The 17945-nt window shown below is 50.9% G+C and overlaps 2 protein-coding genes across 2 annotated transcripts in view; one reads left to right on the forward strand and one right to left on the reverse strand.

The window, feature by feature from the left end:
• Positions 1-17945, reverse strand: part of DSCAML1 (DS cell adhesion molecule like 1) — a 367270-nt gene that overhangs the window by 115473 nt on the left and 233852 nt on the right. The window lies entirely within an intron of this gene.
• The window catches only part of IL10RA (interleukin 10 receptor subunit alpha), a 442741-nt gene continuing 434604 nt past the window's right edge, over positions 9809-17945 (forward strand). The window contains exon 1 of the mRNA XM_050758409.1: positions 9809-9813. The gene's annotated coding sequence lies outside the window, so the exon portion shown is untranslated. The remainder of the gene's footprint in view (positions 9814-17945) is intronic.

The raw sequence follows: 17945 nt of genomic DNA on the forward strand, positions 1-17945 counted from the left end.
AAAAGTGCAGGCGACGTAGTGCTGTGCTCTGAGGAAAGAGAAGCCCCGGAATCAAGTTGCCTTGGGTGGTTCCATCTCTGCCTGCCTTAAGGCGAGTTCAGTCTCTTAGATGTGAAAGGTTTCCACAGCTGAGGCCCTTGTGGAGGAAGCCCTGTGTCTAGGGACCAGCAGCTATAGACTTCCCCTCCTCAACTCTTTTAGGTACCCCTCTCCAAGCACTGTACTTTGGATTTGGAGAGAGATCCAGGTGAACTATCTTAAATTGTGTTATAAACTCTGCAAGAAAAACACCCCGAGGTGCATGAATCAGTGGGCACCCTTGTGCTGAAATGCCTGTCAAATACCAGGCACTGTGCCAGGCACATCTTCCCTCTCTTGAGCATTGGCACACACCTAGGAAGACCATCCTTCTCTTGCTTTACAGATGAGGAAATTATGGCTTGGGCTAAGAGTCTTGTTCAAGCCACACATCTAGCGAGTGGAAGAGCCTGGGCTCCTACCCGGGGCTCCTGAACAGAAATTCAGAGCGGTTTCCCCCAACCCTGCTGCCAGGAAAGTGTGTGCTGCATGCTGGGGGTGCTTTGGCTAATCCCTTCTCTGTGAGGTGGACTTCTCTCTCCTTTCTGAGCAGAGGTTGGTCCCCTGGCCTCTTGATTCTTCCAGTGGAGGCTTCCCTCTCACTAGCCAGGGCCAGAGTAGGTGGATGGGCAAATGGCGAGATGAGACCAGTTTTGGAAGACATTACAGTTACTGAATGAAAGAGTGGATGAATGATCTCACAAGCTAGTGCAGAGTGAGGTAAGAGGTTAGGGGGCCTCAGAAGCTGAGGCTTAGGGAGCAAAGAAATCCTGCCATGACCAGGTGCCCTGTGATAGTGGGAAGTGCAGTCTTGGGCAGGTGGCTGAATGTGCCTGCAAGGGAGCACGGTGCATTCGCTGGCAAGTTGTGTACCTGTGCTGGTATGTGAACCTGTGCTGGTGTATGTACTGTGCTGGTGTGTGTACCTGCGCTGGCATGTTGTATACCTGCACTGGCATGTGAACCTATGCTGGTGTGTGAACCTATGCTGGTGTGTGTACTGCACTGGTGTGCGTACTGCGCTGGTGTGTGTACCTGCACTGGTGTGTGTACTGCGCTGGTGTGTGTACCTGTGCTGGCATGTTGTGTACCTGCTCTGGTGTGTGACCCTGTGCTGGTGTGTGTACCTGCACTGGCGTGTGTACTTGTTGGGTACACTTACACAGGCTGATGGGGCATTGTAGGGGACGAGAAAGGGACTGGCAGCTTAGGGAGGCGTAGGTCCCAATGGGTACGATACAGAGTTCTGTATTTGGAGGTTTGAGACCTGCCACCTACCAGCTGTGTGGCTTTAGGAACACCCATTAACCTTTCTGGGCATTTGCTCACCCCCAAATTGGGGATTCTAAACCCCGATTTTCTCTGTTCATGGAGTTCTTCTGTGGTGTCCGTGCAACAATGCTTATGAAAGGCTGTTGTGATGTATATGCACCGTATGCTTATAGGGCAGGTTTTTTGTTTTTTGTTTTTTTAAAGATCATAATACTAAACGTGTAACAGCACAAGCAGGCAGGTCTATGATGCATATGCAGTGCATAGGTAGGTATTCACGTGGGGGTGGGAGCTGCTTTTCCACTGTTGGCGTCAGATGCCTTCCTGAAGCAGAGAAACCAGACACTGAGGAAGGGGTTTCCTGCTTTGCCTACCCACTTTCCTCTATGAGGAAGGTCCTGGTAGGCAATGGGGGATATGGAGTAAGAGGGAGGAGGAAGGGAATTGGGTGAGGCTTTGCATTGAGACCAGGCTTTGGCCAGGGTCAGAAAAAAATCGTTGTCTCTCTAGGAAGAGAAGAGCTACTTAGTCTGTCACAGCTCAAGTCTGTTTCCTGGAGTAGCTGCAGGATGCCAGGGCTTTGAAGTACCTCAATTGGCCCCCGGGGGCCTCCCAATTCCAAAAGAGAAATTGCAATCAATACAGGTTACCGGTTGCTGCTCCATGCAATACAGATTTATAAAAACAGTGTCGTCAGCCTGCAGTGTGGAGCCTGCAGATAGTTCATAGGACTAATGAGCTAACTTGCTCCACAATCAGGGCTGTCCTTTCCTCCCAAGCTATTTGTGCTGTGGGGCAGGGCAGTTGGGGGTGATCGATACTTCCTGGCTGGCAGGAATTAGCTGCTGTCTAGGGGCCCTGGCACCAGGGCAGCCTGCAGGGAGTAAGTCAAGGCGGACTCTGCAGGGCACCTTCCTTTCTTTCCTTTTAGTTCTACCTGCTGATGGTGAATATCTTGGAAGTCCCTGCCAGCCTGGGTTTGAAAAAACCAAGGGAAGCCATGCCCATCCTTCTTCCTCTCCTTTCCCTGGATTCTGAACTCCTAGGATTGTAAACCCTCAACTCAATACCCCAGAGGGAGATTTGTAGCAGAGTGAAAAGCACATGAGATGTGAGTTGGGAACTGGGATTCAAGTCCCAGCTCAGGCCAGGCTGGCTCTAGGTTTCAGATCCTCCTTGTTTTGGACTGAATTGTTTCCCCCCAACATTTTATGTTGAAGCCTTAACTCCCAATGCAACCGTATCTGGAGATAGAGCCTTGAAAGAGGTGGTTAAGGTTAAATGAAGTCACGAGAGTGGGGTCCTGACTGATGATGCCTTTATAACAAGAGGAAGAGGCCAGGCGTGGTGGCTCACGCCTGTAATCCCAACACTTTGGGAGGCTGAGGTGGGTGGATCACGAGGTCAGGAGTTTGAGACCAGCCTGGCCAAGATGGTAAAACCTCGTCTCTACTAAAAATACAAAAATGAACTGGGTGTGGTAGCGGGCGCCTGTAATCTCAGATACTCGGGAGGCTGAGGCAGGAGAATTGCTTGAACCCAGGAGGCAGAGGTTGTGGTGAGGCGAGATCGTGCCACCATACTCTAGCCTGGGCAAGTAGCCTGAGCAAGACTCTGTCTCAAAAAAAAAAAAAAAAAGGAAAAAGAAAGAGGAAGAGACACCGGAATATACACACAGAGAAAAGGCCATGTGAGGACACAGCAAGAAGGCAGTGTATGCAAGCCAGGGAGAGAGGCCTCACCAGAAACCACACCTGCCATGACCTTGACCTTAGACTTCCAGCCTCCAGAACTGTAAGAAATACATTTGTTTAGGCCACCCAGTCTGTAGTGTTGTGTTATGGCAGCCAGAGCAGACGAATACACTCCTCATCCAGACATGCTCTTCCCTGGGACCCTTCCAGCACTAACATTCTAGAACCGGGTTCTACTCTGCAAAGACGTGAAGATGGGGAGAAGGGCAGAGGGGAGCCAGTTCTGAAGGTCACCAGGCTTTAGGCTGTACTGTACAGGCTGGGTTCAGAGAATGTGATGGGGAAGAAAGATTGAGTCTGAGACCATCCGGTGGGTATCAAGGGCCAGGAGCTGAGGCGAGGCAGGGAGGAAACTGAAGGCATCATCCAGGGATGAGATGGGCATGGAACTGACCCTGGAAATGGGTTGTTAACACAGGCCGGGCCTCATCTGCAACCTCAATCAAAGACTGATATCTCATCCCCCATGGAGGAAACCGAGGCACTGCATCACACAACTCATCTGTGTGGTCAGAGTGCAGATGTCAAGAGCAGCCTCCTGTCTCCTGGCCCATTGCTGTTTCCTCATGCAATTGGGGTCAGGCAGCGTGGACATGCCTGGGTCAGGAGAAGAGTGGATGGATGGGAGGTGGGACCTCAGCTATGCGAACTTGTGCGAGGCACACAGATCCAGAAGCTTTGACCTGCCCGTCAGTGCTGAAGTGGTGTCACCACCCCCAAGTCCCCCTTTCTGTGCTGTAAAGGAGATCAGTCAGGTCCCACCATCTTTATCTCTGCCTTTGGCCTCTATAGGAGATGACATTACTGAAGAGATGGGTGTCAGAAGGGCTCAGGAGGACACAGGACGTTAACAGCATGGTAGAGCAGAGAGAACCCAGCTCTGCAGTCAGAAGGCTTGGATTGAACTTGGGTTCTCCTGTCTAGCTGGATGACGCCATGTGAGCCACCGAATCTCTCTGAACCTGTTTCCTGTGACAATTACCAGTTAACGAATGCACCCAACGCAGTGCCTGGTACATAACAGGTGATCAGTAAGTGTTGAACAACTGAATGAATAAATGAATGCATAGCTTTCCTAAGTGGGGGACTCAGAACTTGACCTGGGTCTCAGTCTGCAAGTCCAGGGCTCTGCCAGCCAGTCCCACCAACTCCTAACTGCCCATAGACTGGTCTTTTAAGTAGGTGGGAGGGGTGTGGAGTTACCAGAAAGGACCCTACTCAGTTCCCCGGGAGCCCTGACAGAGTGACTACTTGGGGCAACTGAGATCTAGAAGGGCCCCTCACTGTCTCTGGAGCAGCTCCTAGAAGTCTTAGGGGTGCAGAGGGTGGGGACCAGCAGACAAACCTTCCGGGGGAGGGGGTGCAGAGGCACGGTGGCTAGTTCTCTCTCTCCCCGAATCTTTTCTTCTAAATACAGCTCTATCTTCCTCTACCCCAGGATTAGCACACATCTCTCATTCTCATATTGCAACAAGATTTTATTTCTAATTATGCTGTAATAAAACTGGAGCGCTCCCAGGCTTCCTTTCAAATGACTTGTACACACACTGCAGACTGGGCCCTCCTCAGCCCCATTGTAATAGCATTTCCCTGACATTCATTAGACATGCATGAGAGGGGCGCTTTAAGAATCGAATTGCATTTAAATGGATTTGCTGAGAGAGGAAGATGAAAAAAAGAGAGGCGAGGAGGGGGGAGAGGGAGAGGGAGAGAGGTTTGTTGAACAAACTATGAAAACAAGATGCCATAATAACAGGGTGCTGAAATAAGCCTCTTTATTCCCGGCCCTCGTCCGCTGCACATGGCGGAGCCCAGCCGGGGGCGACAGCCTCCAACCCTCCCCAGAGCCCCCACTCCCACTTTTATGTTTCCCGCTGGGGGGGCTTTGTAGCTCTCACTCCATGTGTCAGATGCTCACGGTAGAATAGAAATCACTGTTATTACAATTCGGGAAAGCTACCTCCTTGCAACAGAACCCCAATAGCTGCACAGCGGCAGGGAAGGGGACCCTTGTGTGCCTGGGCTTTGGGGAGGAGGATGGCAGCTGCCCGCCCTTGGCTCGCCTCTGAGGTGTGGCCCCACCCTTCTGCTCGTGCCCTGAAGGACCGCCCTACACCGTACACCGCCATTAGCCACTGAGGAGCTGGGATTGTTCTTTTACCCTGGGTGGCTCTGCAGCTAGAAGGTGCTGGGAAGAGTAGGGATGCTTCCTGACCCCAGGGCCTGGCCCTGGTGGAGCCCTGCTTCCTGCACATGCTCCACCTTCCCTCCCACAACACCCTGCGTGCTATAAAGGCCACTCTGCTGCCATTCAGCAAGGTGCTACTGTGTGTCTGTAAGACTTACGGTCTCATCTAGTTCATTCTCACTATAGCCAGACAGACTCCCTTGAAATAGACATCTGAGCATGCTGAAAACATCCCGTGGCTTCCTATTTTTCTTAGGATGAAGACCAAAATCCTTAACAGGGCAGCCCAAGCCCACTGTCATGTCCCTGACCTCCGGCCACGCTGCTCCTCCTCCCCCAAGCCTTGCTGCTGCTCATGACACTCTCCCAGCCCTTCCCAGGGTTCATCCTGACCCACCCCTCAGAGTCAGCTCACATCCCATTCCTGGAGACGACCCCCACCATGGGTCTTTCTGCCTCATGGGCTGCTTCATTGCATACTCGTCTCTACTGGGACAAGGTGTGGACTGAGTCGCTCAAGGCCTGGCACTGTCCCTAGAAAGTAAGCCCTTGAGGGCAGATGTGGATCCCAGCTGCTGCTGTCACCCCAGCCCTGCCTCAGTGGCAAGGGCTCGATACCATGGAATGGATTCCAGGCTCTAAGCCAGCCGTATTTCCGCCATCTGCTTTAATTCTTGCAACAGCCTTCTTGGGCTAAGGGTTTTCTTCTTCCCCTCTAATAGCCAAGGAAACTGAGGATCAGAGAGGTCAAAGCAACCTGCCCCAAATCTCAAAGCTGGGGCTGTCCAAATCCAGAGGCAGACTTTTGCTAGGTATGTCCCGGTACACTGCATGGCCATGGGGAGTCCTACCAGCTCCTTCCCATAGGGGTGCACCCCTCGCTGCACCCCAGCAAGGCTCCTCTTAGACCCTCTCTGAAAGTCCAGCTAACCAGGACCTTCTCTCCCTTTCCAGACAGTTCACAGCTCCCTCAGTTGGGCCACAGCCTAGGACCTATAAGGGCCTCAAGTTCCACATTTGGACGGGGTCATCTTCATATTCCCAGGTAGGATGCAGGTTTCTTAAAGAGTGATACATCAGCATCACTCTTCTGAATGCCCCCACAACACCTGGGCCAAGGCTGGGAATTCCCGAGTGCACCATCAGTTCTGGTTGGATCACATTGGAGATGGAGGATTGGACGTAGATCTGGAAGATCGGGCTAGCTTCACAGCTGTATGACCTGGATGCAAGTCCCTGAGAAGAAACCCCACAGTCTCGATATCTACAAAGTGGTCTTGATCACACCCCCTTAGAGTTACCGGGAGGAGTCACTGGGCTGCCGTGGAACTGTGCCTCGCATGGGCTCATTTCTGTCTCTGCTTCATTTCATGTCTTTGGTAACAATGGGGTGCTTATACACAGAGAAGGAGAAAATGGGTCTTACCGGTTCTTATAAGGGGATGTGACTAAAAGGGACATGGCACTGTGACCTCTTGCAGCCATCTGGTGTCTGCCCCTGTGCTCCCTGTGTGGCTCCAAGGGCACTGGGTGGCAGTGGAGACCATCCCTTCCTACGCGTGTTCCCCCATCACCATCTTCCCACCCCAGGGGCCTACCTGCCTCAGAGGCCTCCAGTGGCCTCCTCCTGCAGACAGAAGCCCCACAATGAGTGGCTGCAGCCTCCAAAGGCCAGGAGCAGCAGGTGGGCTCATTCCCCTGCCTCCTGGTCCTTAGCACAGCCCTAGCCTAGCACTTGGTAAAGGCCGGGTACATGCTGGTCACTGCTCTGGGCTCAGTTTCAGTTACAACGCCTTTGAGATGGTGCTCAAAAAAATATTCCTTGAATGAATGAATGGATGATTGAATGAGTGCATGAATCTCGGCTACTCTGCCTCAGTGGCAAGTATGTGGCTCTGAAGTCAGATAGACTTTCGTTCTATTAGTGTGACCTTGCACAGGTTACTTAGCCTCTCTAACTCAGTTTCCTTGTCTGTAAAATTGTGCTAGTAACAGTACCAATCGCACAGAGTTGTAGTGGTCACGTGAATTAAAGCGCCAGGCCCGGCGCCTGCACAGTGATTGCTTGATAAACAATTGCTCTCCCGATTATGACTTACAGCTTCTCATCCGACATCTACATTGGTACACTCCGGAGCTTGGAGTGACTGCCGTGCCAGTGATTCTAGATCATGCTTGATACCCATTTTCCTCTTCTTAGAACTGTTAAAAATCCTCTGCCGCTGCTCAAATAGCAGAGGCAATTCAGTTGTTTTGAACCTCTGCTTTTTAAACTTACAGGCTAATCGGCATGACTGGATGTACATCAGCTATGCCAGCCAGGGAACTTATCAGCAAAGGTAGAAATGTTTCAAGTCCTGTCAACATTTGTGTCTTATCAGGTCTCAAACTGAGTCTGCAAAGATGTGAACATGTGAGTGTTCTGTCCCAGCTCTGCTGGTCCACGGACCAACCTCTCCACACTGGCTCGTCTCAGCACCTCTTCTCCCTTGTCCCTTGCCAGCCCTCAGTCATTTCTTGCTCCCCTAGCTCACAGTGTCTATACCCCTTATCCAGCTTTCATCATATACTGGTCTTTTACTGTTAATTTGTAAAATTCACTGATAGCTTGTCATTCACAGTACAATGGACAGGGGGAAGAAAAGGGGTGGGTGAGGGGACATACCTCTTAATTGTCAATTTCCACTATGTTCCAGGCTTAGTGCTAGACACTTTACAGGCATTGCCTCAATTTCATCCTGAGAGGTGGGCAATATGATCCTCATTTGATAGACCAGGGAACTGGGCTCACAGAGATTCAGAAGCTTGCCTAAGGTCACAGAGATAGAGAACAACACATTTGGGATCTGAACCTAGATTGTGTGACTCCATATTCCTTCAGGACAGAGGCCTCAAATCCCACCCCTCCGCTGCCAGTGTCTGGCCTGAAAGTCCAGTGTCTGTTTATTGGCATTAGCTGCTGCCCATGGCCAGCTTTCAGTGTGTTACAAATATTATCTGAGAAATGTAGGTAACGGTTTCACACTGGGCTAGGCATAGAGTAAAGGTATAATAGATGATTTCTGCTCTGCTTTTTGTGCACTTATATTCTGAGCGGGCAGACGGGCCCCACCAGCTCCCCGGACACGCACTGCCTCCCCACCTTGGCATTGCCCAGTGTGGCACCAGCTCCCCAGCTTCCCCAGCACACTTGGAATTCTGAGCTCATTCGCCAGACAGGTGCAATTTCCCACCTCTCACTCGCTGACACTCTGCACAATCGATCACAAAACTGGTTCCAAATTAACTTAGATTTAGCTCCAGCCTCACCTCTTCTGACTTTGGCAATTTCCTCTCTACCTCTGTTAACTCCTCCGGGCACTGGCCTGCCTGTATCTCTCTCTCTTCCTGAAAATGCCCAGCTGACTCCGAGTTAGGGTTTCTTCTTGTCCCTGGTCCCGGACCATGTGGGACGTGGCCTTTCTCAGGATGCCTCTTTTCTCTGTCCTCAGCCATGGGCTGGGGGCAGGGGGCAGGTAATTCTCTTATTTTCCTGCCCCCTTTTATCAGGATTCACCCTATGTGTTGCGTTATCCTCTAATTAACATTTTGGGTTGAAGGGCCATAAAGTTTCCTCTGCATTAGTCCCTAAAAACGTGTAAAGAAAAAGATATTTGGAAGGACAAAGCTCAGAGAGAATTGGTGCAGAGACAAAGTTTGGGGATATACCTCAGGGTTGAGAAAGCATTTCTGGGTAAATCCCAAGAGCTGCATTCTCCAGTCCCACTAAACTCCAGCCAGATACCTGCTGTGTGTCAGGTCCTGAACTCTGGGCTTTACCACAATCCTGCCAGATACGTATGGTCATCCCCAATGTACAGAGGAGAAAACTGAGGCTCAGAGAGGTTGGATAAGTCATTAGGTTGTCTATGTCACAGACCTAGGAGGAGAACCCAGGTCCAGAGCTCAGCCCTCTCCCCAACTGTGCCTGACTCCCCCTGCCTGCACCCTGCCTAGAGTCTTCTGAGGGACACGTGTTGGGGGCAGGGTAGAAAGGGAAGGGAAGAACTGGATTGGGGGCATGCATTTGTCATCCTTCTGCCATCTGAGCACCATGTTTAGACCTGCTTCCTTGGCCTATAAGATAGAGGTAGTTGCTGCCCCCAGAACTGGGAGATGGGGCAGTTGGGGAAGCAGGGGATGGAGGGGACAAGCAGCTGACTTTGGAGGGAGAGAGCCTCTGAGGGCCTCCTGTAATTTACCCACAGGGCCTTGGTGGCCCAGCGGCTGCGCGGGGAAGGGGGGCATCTCAGCATATCAGCAGTCACACCATTAAAGAGCGAGGAGAAATTAATATCACCGAGGTGGTCCGGAGCTTCTGATACCAGCAGAAAATTACAGGACACGAGATGAGGAGTATTATAGAATGAGTGGGAGGGAACAGGAGATCTCCGTGGCTAATCCTGTTAACGAGACAATGTCTTATCAGACTCATTATGCTTTTGAAAGGAGGGAGCATGGAGGGGGAAGAGAAGGTGGGGGGCAGAGTGTGATGGGGTGGGGGCAGCTGTGGGGAAGGGAGAGAGGCCAGCAGCTGCAGCAACAGAGCCTGCAGGTCTGTTGGGGTGGGCATGTGCCTGGAAGGTGTCTGACCTGTAGGGTAAAAACCCTCTCTGGCAGCTACGTCCCTACTGGGCTGTGGGGAATATCAGTCAGTGGAGCAGCCCTCCCACCTTGATAATTGTCTCAACAGGTGCCTGGGAGAAAAGCAGGCACCTTGACTCTCCTGCTTTGACCTAATCCTCATCTTGTCCCATCTTGACCATCTCCAATCTACACAGACACTGAAAAACCAAACACACCCATTTTTCTGCAAAGCACTTTCCTGTCCAGGCCCTCATTTGACACTCACAATCCACCCTTCTCTCCCCTGCCCCTGAGATGAGCAGAAAGGGAACCACACTGCCTGGGAAGTTAGAGGGCCCATTTTGGTGCTCAGCTGAGCCTCCTTGGGCAAATCACTTAATCTCTCTGGGCAATCATTTCCTCACCTTGAAAACAGAGATTAACTAAATCATACCCTATCTACGTCACAGGGTCCTTGTGGGGATGACAAGGATAATATATGCAAGAGGGTCTTGTAATCTGTGAAACACGGACTTAAAGAAAAGTGATTGCTGTCATTTTGAGGCCGAGACAACAGGTTCAGCTAGGTTAAGTGTCTTGCTGGAGGCAATAAGGCTGGAAGTGGTGGGCCAGGGCTTGCACCTTTAGTGTCAAATCCAGGGTCATTTCTGCCGCCATGAAGTCACTCCACTGGCCTGTCCCCATTTGGCCATTCACCAGGGAATTCAACAGGCACACACCGCAGTGTCTGCTTACTACAGGTGCGCCATGTGCTCAGTATTGTCCCAGGCTGACCCGGGGACATGCATGGTTGGGAAGACACTGCTTGCTGTCTACACAATATCTATTCTCCCTTTCTTACAAATGTGTTTCGGTTGGCAAAGTGTCTGTCACCGCCTGTTCTGGGTGATGAGATCAAATTTCTTGAGGGTTGAGGGATAGGGAAGGGCTTCCAAGAAAGCATTTCTTCTTCAAACAGAAAGGACAGACATTCACAATGGATCGAAGGCTTGAATGCAAGAGCCTAAAATGATAAAACTCTTAGAAGAACAGATAAGGAAAAACCTTCATTACATTGGATCTGGCAACAATTTCTTGGATATGACACTGAAAGCACAGCTAACAAAAGAAAACGATAGATAAATTGGACATCATCAACATGTAAAACTTCTATGCATCAGAGGACTCAGTCATCACAGTGAAAAGGCAACCCATGGAATGGGAGAAAGTGTTTGCAAATCATATCTCTGATAAGGGGTTAATATCCAGAATATATAAAGAATACTTACAATTCGACAAGAAAACCAAACAACCCAGTTTAAAAATGGTCAAAAGACTTGAATAGACAGTTCCCCAAAGAAGAGGTACAGAAGGCTAATAAGTACAGGAAAAGATGCTCAACGCTAGGGAAATGAAAAATCAAAACCGCATTGAGATAGTACCTCATTTCCATGAGGATAGCTGTTATTAAAAAAACAAACCCAAAACTCAGAAAATAACAAGTGTTGGCAGGGATGTGGCAAAATTGAAATCCTCGTGCACTTCTGGTGGGAATATAAAATGGCACAGCAGCTAGCAAAACAGTGGATGGCTCCTCAAAAAAATGAAACCTAGAATCACCATGTGACCCAGCAATTTGGGTATATATCCAGAAGTGTCTGGGTATATACCCAAAAGAACTGAAGCAGGGACTGGAAGAGGTATTTGTACACCCATGCTCATAGCAGCATTATTCACAATAGCCAAAAGGTGTAAGCAACTCAAGTGTCCATTGACAGATGAATAGATAAATAGAACATTGCACACACATACAACAGAATATGACACATACAACAGAATATTGTTCAGCCTTTAAAAGGAAGGAAATTCTGACATATGCTACAACATGGATGAACCTTGAGGACATTATCCTTAGTAAAATAGGGCAGACATAAAGGGAAAATTCCATGATTCCACTTATCTGAGGTCCCTAGAGTAGTCCGTTTCATAGAGAAAGAAAGAAGAATGGTGGTTTCCAGGGGCTGAGGGGAGGGGAATGGGGGAACTATTGCTCATAGCAGGTCCAGAGTTTCTATGACAAAGTTTTGGAAATAGTGGTGATGGATGTACCACAATGTGAATGTACTTCATGCCACTGCACTGGACACTTAAAATGGTTAAGATGGGAAATTTTACGTCATGTGTATTCTACCACAATTTCAAAAAATAGTAAAAGATACCATGGACACAAACATTTTATTCTATTATTTATTATTTTTATTTTTATTTTTATTTATTTTTTTTGAGACGGAGTCTCGCTCTGTCGCCCAGGCTGGAGTGCAGTGGCCGGATCTCAGCTCACTGCAAGCTCCGCCTCCCGGGTTTACGCCATTCTCCTGCCTCAGCCTCCCGAGTAGCTGGGACTACAGGCGCCCGCCACCTCGCCCGGCTAGTTTTTTTGTATTTTTAGTAGAGACGGGGTTTCACCATGTTAGCCAGGATGGTCTCGATCTCCTGACCTTGTGATCCGCCCGTCTCGGCCTCCCAAAGTGCTGGGATTACAGGCTTGAGCCACCGCGCCCGGCCTTATTCTATTATTTATTATTTTTATTTTTTGAGATGAAGTCTCGCTCTGTCACCCAGGCTGGAGTGCGGTGGTGAGACCTCGGCTCGCTGCAACTTCAGCCTCCTGGGTTCAAGAGATTCTCCTGCCTCAGCCTCCCAAGTAGCTGGGACTACAGGTGGGCGCCACCACACCTGGATCATTTTTGTATTTTTAGTAGAGACGGAGTTTCACCATGTTGACCAGGCTGGTCTCGAACTCCTGACCTCAAGTGAACCACCCACCTTGGCCTCCCAAAGTGCTGGGATTACAGATGTGAGCTACTGTGCCCAGCCTAGCACAAACATTTTAAACATCATCCTACCTCCTTTTTTTCTGCTGGAAAGTGAGGATCGGAAGTGCAGCTGTCTTGCAATCATGAGGATGGCAGAGCAGGAAGGGAACAGGAGCCTTGTCTCCTGAGCAACTGGGTCAGCCCTGAACTGCCAGCTCCCAGACTCCTCATTAGACGAGAAAAACAAGTCTCTAATTTGGCCACGCTGTTGTGGAGGGTTTTCATTACACAGAGCCAAATGCAGTTCTAATGGAGACAGTGTACCCAAACTCATACCCTCTGACTGCTTCCGTGCCCCCGACCTCTTCTCTACCATCTTCTGACACGATGGCACCTTGCATCTCCTGTAGACACCACACTCTGTGCCTCTGCTCATGCTGGGCCTCCTGCATGGCCCCTCTTCCTTCTGAGATGCTTCCTTTTTTTGGCTAGACAGCTTCTTCCATGGCCTTTACCCTCAGGTGGGGCATTGCCCTGGATGGGTGTGTTACCCCATGTCTGGACTCCCCTACCAACCCATGGCCACCTCTCTCGTACTATTTATCACTTTTCTTAAGATTGGCTATTTCACACCAGCTCTCCGCTAGACAGAAGCTCCTTGAAGGTCAAGATCTTGTTCAGATCTGGATTCCTGGTGCCTGTGTATCAGGCACATGGCAAGTGCTCAGTCACGATGGGTTGACCAGAACTCTTCTGACCTCCAGGGGTTCAGGATCTGCGGAGCTGGATACAGACCCAGAAACAAACTCCCGGACAGGAGCAGCTTAAGGTGTGCAGGGAGCCCAGAGGATGGAGTGACCGCTATCTGGGTGAGTCAGGGAAGGCGTCACACAGGAGGTCGCGGTGGAGCTGGGTCCTGAAGGACACGGGCGTGTCTTCTCTCCCAGTCTGGGAGTGAGGTGATGTATCGGAAATGAAGGCCACACCACATGCAAAGGTTTTAAGGCAGGAAAGGGCAGGGAGCATCTGGGAAGCAGGGGTGCATGGGGCGGGGAGAGCAGGGGTTTGGTGGGTGATGAATTAGACACCACGGGGCCTGAGGGTGAAGACTCGAGTGACCTGAGAGGAGCCTGCCTTTTAGCCTGTGCATAGGTGGTGGCTGAGGGCTTGCAGCAGAGGGAGAGAGGGTCATGCTGGGCCCTACAGACATGGCAGCTTACGTGTGGTGATCAGCTCTGATCCATGGAAAGCCCTCTCTTGCAGAGTGTGAAGGGGGCTCTGAATGGAGTGAGGTTGGCAGCAGGAAGCCAGGGGGAGCCTATTCCAGGGGTCCTGGAGGAGGGGGAAGAGGAGGAGGAGGAGGAGAAGGTGGAGGAGGAGGGGAGGAAGCACAGCAGACTCTGCAGTTGCACTGTCTGGGGCCAAGGCCTGGCTCTGCCACTTATTGATGTCAGTTTCCAATTCCTCTGTGCCCCAGTTTCCACATTTGTAAAAGGAGGTTAATCCCAGCACCAATCTCAGAGGCACGTTATGAGCATTATGAAGTGATCAGCATGGGGCCTGGCACACAGAAAGAGCTCAGTGACTCTGCAGGGAGATGGGGAAAAGGGACATCCTCAGTTCTGGCTGGAGCTGAGGGGTCAGTTGGGGGCTACAGGAGGTCCAGCAGGTGGAGACTGTGGGCTGCATGGTGCTGGCTTTGAATGCCGGGGCAAGGAGCTCCAGCTCATCTGATGGGCCACAGAGGGCCGCGGAAGGTTTCCGTAGGGAAGACGGGTGTTAGGAGGATGAACTGGGTGATGTTTTGCAGAGAGAGAGAGAAAGAAACTGGAGACCCTTTTCTTTCTCAACTCACAGGTGTCAATCTAAATTTTGTCCAGTTTCTCTCACCCTGCTAGTGGGCCCAAAGGAAGCAGGCAGAGGGGTGTGGAAAAAGGTGGACAAAGATGCATCCCATGGACCTACCCTACTTGAGATCCCGCCTAATCCCAGGTCCCTGGGAGTGGGGACTCGGTCTGATGGTACAGCTATGCCCCTGTATGACCCTGTCAATGCTGACCACTGAAGGGATGAGTGTAACCACATCCTTGGCCTCCCAGTGAGGGTCAAGGGCCCAGAGAAGTCAGCTTGTTCAGTGGGACTTCATGTGCACTAGGGAAGGGCTGGTAGCCTTACGTAGTCATCCATCTCGATTCTAGAGACTTCACTGCCGACATGGCCACATCTTAGCTGCAGTGTGAATCCCTTTTTGTTGGATTAAACTGGTCTGGTGGGGCAGAGGATGCTAGTAAAGCGGTGGCACATTAGCATCTCACCAGTGAGAGAGGAGCAATGCCCTCTCCTGGAGATGGATGCAGGGAAGGGGCAGTCCACACAAGACCAGGCATGATGCACGTTGGGCTAGACCTTGGGTGAGGGATCTTTCCAACAGCCAAAAGGCTTCTTCTGAGCACTTCATGGTGCTGCTGAAGGACTTTAAGATACCCCTAGTTAGTCTATGAGTCAGGTGTCATGAGTGGGAGGTTAAGCAGGTGGGGACTTGCAGGAAAAAGGTGCAGAGGCAGTGTGGCAGGGGAGGCTCTGACTTAGAGACAGAAGGTGACCTCTCAGGATTAGGCTGAAAGCACTTAATGCCAGTCTGGGCTGCTTCGCTGGAAGAGACGTGGGGCTCTGAAGCCCTAAGGTGCAGGGGAGAGGGCTCCACCCTGCTCTCCACCTCCTTCTGTGCCTTTGAAGAGCGTGGAGCTTCCCCAGCCCCCTCCTGACCACCGTCCCTGGAGGGGGTTGGGTACAGTGGGAGCTGGAGAGAAAGTGAGCTGCAGCTTCCCAGGAGCCCCTGCCCACCTCACTCGATCCCCTCTTCCTGCCTTTCATCTGAGCAGAAAACAAGGGAGAGGCCCCAGGCATCAGCAAAGCATTTCACCGTGTGCAATTTGCATTTTCTGTCTCCATCTTGAGCGGCTCTGGCTTGGGGTAGCCAGAAGAAAGAGCAGCTGTTCCAGTCGCAGAAGGTGTTTAGTCCAGTGTGGGCTGTAAAGTGCCGCTTGGCTGTGGCACAGCGGGTGGGGTGATCAGGAGGGAGGCAGTGAGAAGGAACAAAGCATAGGGAGCGGGGGTGGGGTGGGGAGAAAGCGGGGTGAGGCTTTAGGGGCTGAGATCTATCTAGGGTATAGATCTAGGGCCATGGTTCTCAGCAAGGGGTGATTTTCGCTCCCTAGGAGACATATGGCAATGTCTGGAGGCATTTTTGGTTGCCGTGACTGGGTGTGAGGAGGGAGCAGTTGCTTGTAGCATCTAGTGGGTAAAGGCCAGATGAGATATCACCTCACACTGCTAAATATCCTACAAGCCCGGGATAGCAACCACAAGAGAATGATCAGGTCCAAAATGTCAGTGATGCCAGGGCTGGGAACACTGGTGGCAGGATCAGAGGAGAGAGACAAAAAGCAGAAAAAGGGGGATGGGCGGTGAGGTTTAGCCAGTGTTTCCCAGACACAGGGCAGTGCTGAGTACCATAGAGGGAATAAAAGAAGCAGTGGGCATGTAGCTGTGGGCAAGCTGAGAAGCTGCTGCCAGCACCTATGGGCACCACAGATCCGTGAAATTTCACGAAACGTGAGCAAGTGAGGTGAAGCAGGGACTCCTCTTAAGGGCCTGCCAGGCCCCCCCGCCCCCAAACATGGAAATAGAGGAAAATCTTGAGTCCCTTCCAGGGAAATTCCAGGTACCTTACTAGCCCTGAGAAGTAAATGAGCAACCAGAGAAACAAGAAGATAATAAAACAATAGCCACCCAAGGAAGCTGGAGCCACAAGATGTTCAGTTACCTATAGAAACCAAAGATAATGGCTGGGCATGGTGGCTCATGCCTGTAATTCCAACACTTTGGGAAGCTGAGGAGGGTGGATTGCGTGAGCCCAGGAGCTCAACATCAGCCTGGGCAACATGGTAAAACCCCATCTCTGTGGAAGAAGGAAGGAAGGAAGGAAGGAAGGGAAGGAAGGGAAGGAAGGGAAGGAAGGGAAGGAAGGGAAGGAAGGGAAGGAAGGGAAGGAAGGGAAGGAAGGAAGGAAGGAAGGAAGGAAGGAAGAAAGGAAGGAAACCAGAGATAACATCTTAATATATGTTCTGAGTCCCTTTCTGAGGGGACTGGGGAGAGTCACGCCCTCAGGCTAAACCTTCACATTCCTTTCACTGACCCTGAGTTTTTAGACAAAGCCTCACTTTCATAACCAATTGCAAATTTAAAAATCTCTAAATCTACCTGTGATCTCTAAGCCCTGCACTTCAATATATCTCACCTTTTTGTGCCAAACCAATGTATAACCTTGCTCCGTGTATGGATTTATGATTTTGCCTGTAACTTCTGCTTTCCTGAAATGTACCCTCCCTTTACAAGCCCTTGCTTGTAAACCATCGGGGAATTTGTCCGATTCTTGCTTGGTGCCCTGCAATACGTGCCTTTTTTCCCCTTCTCGTAAATCTCAGCATTAGTGTTTGGCTTTGCTGAGCCAGGCAGGCAGACCCAAGTTTGGCTTGGTAGCGTGAAGAGGAGCTCTTCAGACCACAGGTGTTCCTGGGCTGAAGAAGGGGCAGAGAGCTCCCATTGGAGAAGGAGGGGAAAACGTCGCCGGAAGGACCCTTGCCCAGGAAATGGAAGTCACAGCAGGGCTCGCCATTCAGGTGTGGGGATGTCAGGCTGGCTGGGGTGGGAGGCAGAGGTGGGACACAGGAGGAAGGGCCTAGAGTTGGGGGGAGGAGCAAAGGGCTAGTTAGGAAGAAGCCAAAGGAGAAAAGGTCTGCCCCGACCCAAGAGAAGCTCCAGCCCCCTGCCCAGAGCTCCCTGACTGAGTTCCCCATTTGAATTTAGACAGGCCTGGCTGCTGGGAGGGGTGGGGGCAGGATGAGGGTGTGATGGGGCATTGAAGTGGGCTTCTCCCTTGAAAGAAAGGAGGGGCCACTTTGACCAGGGACACAGTAAAGAATTTAAGGGTTGGAAAGGACCGCATTTTATTAGTGATGGTGATGATGGAAATAATAGCTCTAAATCCAGCCGCCATTTGTTGAGTGCCTACTTTGTGCAGATACAATACTAGGGTTTTGAATACAGCATCTTATTTAATCAGCACAGCAACTTCAGGAAGTGTGCAACTAAGCCCAGAGGGATGAACTGATGTCTCAAGCTGTCCAGAAACAGCCCTGTAGTCAGTGCAGTCCTCTTCTCTACTGTCAT

The sequence above is a fragment of the Macaca thibetana genome, chromosome 14 (assembly GCF_024542745.1).
Source record: "Macaca thibetana thibetana isolate TM-01 chromosome 14, ASM2454274v1, whole genome shotgun sequence".
In the NCBI taxonomy this organism is placed as follows: domain Eukaryota; kingdom Metazoa; phylum Chordata; class Mammalia; order Primates; family Cercopithecidae; genus Macaca; species Macaca thibetana.